The sequence below is a fragment of the Triticum aestivum genome, chromosome 5B (assembly GCF_018294505.1).
Source record: "Triticum aestivum cultivar Chinese Spring chromosome 5B, IWGSC CS RefSeq v2.1, whole genome shotgun sequence".
NCBI classification, from domain to species: Eukaryota; Viridiplantae; Streptophyta; class Magnoliopsida; order Poales; family Poaceae; genus Triticum; species Triticum aestivum.
In genome coordinates this window covers 201,128,082-201,133,349 of record NC_057807.1, presented here as the reverse complement: position 1 = coordinate 201,133,349, position 5,268 = coordinate 201,128,082, and the positions used below count along the sequence as shown (strand labels likewise).

Here is a 5,268-nt window from a genome sequence, read left to right as displayed (position 1 = left end):
CGGAAGACCGGGAGGGTGGCCGATGGGGGAGTCGACCGATACGGGGTCGACGGTTGCCGCAGCAGAACGCCGCGGACACATGCGCGAAAATGCGTCGCACCGCGGACGGGGAGCGCATCAACGTCGAGTGGAGCCTCCTGGAGCCAGGCGGAGTCGTCGGCGATGAAGGTGAGAGTGCCGAGACGGATCTCTCGACCCTTGACCAAAACTCCAGCAGCCACCATGACGAAAGTACTCGGAAGAATCGCATCTTCTCCACAAAATTGCTAAAACACCTGCCCCACGGTGGGCGCCAACTGTCGTGGTTCTAAGCCTGACAATAGAGTGGGGGGTAGGTATGGGGAGGCAAGGTCCTAGCTATGAAGAGGTTGTAAACACAAGGGATGTACGAGTTCAGGCCCTTCTCGGAAGAAGTAAAAGCCCTACGTCTCGGAGCCCGGAGGCAGTCGAGTGGATTATGTGTATATGAGTTACAAGGTGCCGAACCCCTCTACCTGTGGAGGGGGTGGCTTATATAGAGTGCGCCAGGACCCCAGCCAGCCCACGTAGGAGAGGGTTTAAGGTGAGTTAAGTCTGGGGCGTTACTGGTAACTCCCCACATAAAGTGTCTTTACTATCATAAAGTCTACTTAATTACAGGTCGTTGCAGTGCAGAGTGCCTCTTGACCTTTTGGTGGTCGAGTGAGTCTTCGTGGTCGAGTCCTTCAAGTCAGTCGAGTGAGTCCCTCGTTGGTCGACTGAAAGGTGACCTCTTCTAAGGGTGTCCTTGGGCAAGGTACTTAGATCAGGTCCGTGACCCTACCCTAGGTACATGACCCCATCACAGGACACCCCCGCCTCTATCAAAAATGGGTCGGGCATCGCTTCTACAAATGCGTCCACTATGATGCAAGTAAATCTGTCCCACGAAATGCGTCCATTTAGCAAACAGTAAATCCTTACAGGATGTCAGGCTTCATAGCACATAATATGATGTACATAATTAGGCATGGGATGATGTTTCAGAAAAGGGAAAACGAAATCTTGCACGGTTAGCTGGCCCTAACCCGACTGGTTCGAGCCAACCCAGGAATCAGATGGAGTTAGAACCACCCACAGAGCGTCATGCGCCAATTTTGAAGAATTTCCTTTTAGTTTCAGGCATTCGTGTAGTGCCTGACTTTTGGTCTTGCCGACATTGTGCTGTTAATGTAAGCATGTTTTCAGTGAGTGGTACTCCCTCTGTAAACAAATATAAGAGCGTAAGATTGCTACTTTAGTGATCTAAACACTCTTATATTTCTTTACAGAGGGAATACATATGAATGAGTAACATGCGTAAAGTCGTCGTTTAAAAAAGACAGAGGGGGCCAGTAATGACCTTCGTGAGGGGGATCTTGAGCTTGGTACCATCGTAGTGACGTGCTATGTGAAGGGCACATGCACATGTTTCATCCCTGAAAGTGGAAATGTAGAGCATAAAAAATCAGGAAAAAAAGATTCAGCTCATTAATTGATCCTTGGCTGCAAGAAGTGACATGACGATTTGTAAACCTGCCAAATGTTTCCTGGGCTACAACCGAGTAGTAGGTCTGCCACTGTCCATCTTGTGTAGGCCACCCAACATAATACTCGCTTAAGCGATGAAACATAGCATGGTACAGCTTCCACGCAATGAACTCGTGCCTCTAATTAGCGGGTCTAGTACATGAAGCTTCTTTGACATCATGTCCCACATAAGAATGATCCATGCGTCCTCCAGCGGGACTTGCCGGAAGAACTGTGTACATAACACAAGTACTTGTTAACAAACCTAGGAAAAAAATGGGTTCAGGAAAAAAAATGTAAGCATGATTATTTGTGATGCACGAGTTCATTAAAAATAATGTGGCAGTACCATCTGTGAGGAGGTTATGTCATATGGGATGTCCTTGCGGACAAGTTGGTTCTGTATCGAAATGTTGTTGATATAGTCATGATCTGCCAGCACAATTGTCTGCATAAAATGGATGAGGAAAAATTACTGACATACTGTACAACATTTTAGTATGAAAAATAAAGAAGTATTAACTTGGGCAGGGGAACAAAGAGGTGTATCATGCACAAGGTGGTGTCCCAAAAGTTACCACAAAAGTCAGGTTCCATGTTGTGCCTCCAATTAAGGTATGGGCATTCACTATTAGCTTCATTGTCAGACTGAGAATATCTCCTTAACTCATGATCAAGGTTGAGTGTGCCAACAAGCTGCTGATTCGTGGCCACCCAGATACATTGATGAGCCTTGGATAGGCATGAATGATGTTGTACCAGATAAGTAGTTTTGGAAAAAGATTGGGAAAATACCTGTTAAGGAATATCAAAATCTTGGTACATAGTACTAGTGAAAACAAAAGCAGGAGTAAAGGAATAATCGTAAATACACAGGCAAAATTTAGAACCTTTGAAGATCATTGTGTGAAATACTGCTTAAGTGTGTGATGATAAGGTCGGTTATTGGAGCATCTGGTGGATGTGGAACTACTCCGATACCCATGGGTTAGTTGTAAACCCATGCTGAAAAATGTATTTCCACCTAGGTAGGTTGCTCTGACATTGGCCAAAAACAGTTACATTTGGATTGGTTGGTAGATCGGCATACACATGACCAATGGACATCACACTGGACTTGAAATGGTTCAGAATAATGGTTGGTGCTGAAGTGGACTTATGTGTTGTCATCGTTATTTGACATCCATTTCTGTGATGATCCACACCGAGCAGCAGGTGATGTCGCTGAAAACAATGGTTGCATATAGGACTTAGTTAATGTTGTTGCTGCTCAAAGAACTTGGGTCAAATGACGTGAACAAACCTTCACAATCAGACTTGTCTAATCGCTGGCCCCGGATTCTCTGTCCGGTGTGTGTGTGTTGAAACGCACAGTCTTCCCACTACCGGCAGCTGTGCATTAAGAAATAGGAAATGATAAAATGCATCAGATTGGGGAGAGTAGCTCATTGACAAGGTAGAAATGACAAAACACTTGTAAACCTGAAGATGGGCAGTCCGTAAATCCACATGCACGGCAGCAAACACATCGTTTGCTAATTGAAGTGAGCACCTGGTCTGATAATTTGAACATATCGAGCTGCAAGGCGTTTTTTGCTTGCGACAAAGCACACTTCATTGCGTTGTTGGCTTGCGATAGCTACATAATCGCCCGAGCATAGTGCTGTTTGAGGATCATCGTGAGCTCGTCTGTTACCTGAACGTGTGGGATGACAAATATGCTCAGCAAATTACCAATACAATGAAATGTGTGGGATGACAAATATGCTCGTCTGTTCCCGTATATACATTTTTTAAACTGTGTGCTTCCATCAGCTACTACCCCAGATGAGCTAAAATCTAGCTAAATTTTGTTGCATCGCACAGTGATGTACAACCACTTCATACAGAAAAACTGAAAACCTACGAGCGGCACAAATCTGATTTTTTTACCTTTTCTTCCACCCCAACTCTTGTACTATCGTTGCCCTCACCGCCGAGATGTTGACGACACCAAGAGCCAGCATTCAAGTCGGCAACTGCTGATCCGCTGTTTTCCAGCAACGCCAAGGAGAGCGGATCTGAATGCTCATGGATGTCTGCAAACTCCTCTTCAAGCGGAAATCTGATAAAGATTTGGCAGCGGCGGCGGCCATGGCCAGTCAATGTTCATACAGACAAAAAATGCTCAACAGCTTCGTAGATCTGCGGCCACTAACCTGTCAATGCCATCGAGGAGGAACTCCATGCCTGCTTCCTCCATTTTTCGGCCCAGTCATCGCCGGGGCAAATCGTCCGCTGCCGCACGAAATTTCTCAAACGTGGATGCATGACGGCTCAGCTTTTACCCGATCGTCCTGTTCTCCTCATCTGATCCATGGATCGGCTAAACCGCTAACGTTCTGGTCCACGGACCAAACCGAACGATCGACTCCGTCAACCCACGAAACCGTGCAGCCCCATGTATGTCGCACTGTTTGTTCCCGTATTTCACGTCTCCCATCATTTTCTAACCTACCACGACAAGCGTGTCAGACCGATTTTCTCGTATCCCAAGTCCAGAACGGAAGGCGAGGATATCGGGCTCATTTGGGCATGGGCACCAAATCTCCTCGTCCAAAGATTTCGTCGTGTACTTTCTTCCTCCTGTTGTTTCCTCCCACATCTTCCAAAAATGGGCACCTTCAGCCATGGCAAAGATTGATCCAAGAATCCACCGGGGTGTGACGCCGAGTAGACGCTAGTTCCAATCCCATGGGTGGCGCCGACTGCTCTCCTCTCTCCACTCGTCGTTCCCCCAAATTGAAACCCTCGATCCAACCATTGTTTTTTTAAAGAACCGGTGTATCACTGGCATTCATATATTAAGCAGGGAGAAGGCGGGGAATATCTTCATGATCAGGTGATCCTGGTGGTTTACAAGGCTTGGGCTTGAGAACCTCGAATGAATCTACTGAGACAAAGTACTCTAGCCTGGGTCTCCCAGTGGTGTCTCTAGGCAATTAGCTACAGCCAGCTTCCAGCCTTCTGCATCCCTTCTGATTGCAGCACACATTGCAAACTTGGCTTGATTGATGCCTGAAAGTGCGATTATTTCTTTCCTTCCAGATGTGCCATGCCACAAGGAAGATCATCGTTTTGAGCCTCTCTTTAAGCCTCAGCATGGCCTATTGGATGAGGTAGCGCATCCTTTGGGCAGAGGTGGTGGTGTGTCCCGTGGCATTGGCGATCAGTGCAAGCTTTCCACAACCATTCCAGGTTGATATACGCCGCCAAATTTCTTTAGAAACTGGGCATTCCCAGAAGAGGTGAGCTGAGGTCTCTAAGTTTCTTCTGCAGAGAGAGCATAAGTAATCGTTCTCCCATCCTCTGTGTTGAATCCTGTCATTGCACCATAGACGATTATGGAGCAGAAGCCAGAAGAAAATTTTGATGTTTCTAGGGGCCCAAGTCTTCCATATGAGTTGTTTGTCCTCCGTCTTCAGATGGTCGCTGAACTGCATCTTGTATGCTAATTTTGCACTGTAGGTGCCAGTGCACTGGATGTGCCATGATATCTTGTCGTCCACCTGAGGCTGCAGCATCAGATTTGTTGTCTGCAACGCCCTCCATAGGGTGAGGAAGCTGTGGACAAGATCTTCATTGGGGCGCTGCCTGATGTCCAACCACTGTTCATACATGATGTTCCCAGTCCTTCAATTTCCCAGCGATAAATCTGAGAAAGCAACCACTATGGGATACATCAGGTGTGGTTAAATGATT

The 5,268-nt window shown here is 46.7% G+C and overlaps 1 long non-coding RNA gene across 3 annotated transcripts; it reads right to left on the bottom strand.

Moving 5' to 3' along the window:
- Nucleotides 1-887: 887 nt before the first annotated feature.
- LOC123111013 (uncharacterized) lies at nt 888-3,989 on the bottom strand. Of its 3 annotated transcripts, none has more exons than XR_006454028.1 (10): nt 3,726-3,989; nt 3,460-3,631; nt 3,010-3,223; nt 2,831-2,919; nt 2,418-2,751; nt 2,106-2,322; nt 1,877-1,975; nt 1,534-1,792; nt 1,361-1,436; nt 888-1,221 (listed from the first exon to the last, which is right to left on the bottom strand). It is a non-coding gene; the product is annotated as an uncharacterized lncRNA (long non-coding RNA). The 3 variants fall into 3 exon arrangements; XR_006454025.1 differs by having other exon boundaries at nt 1,534-1,759; nt 3,726-3,987; XR_006454027.1 differs by having other exon boundaries at nt 888-1,182; nt 1,534-1,759; nt 3,726-3,987.
- Nucleotides 3,990-5,268: the final 1,279 nt, after the last annotated feature.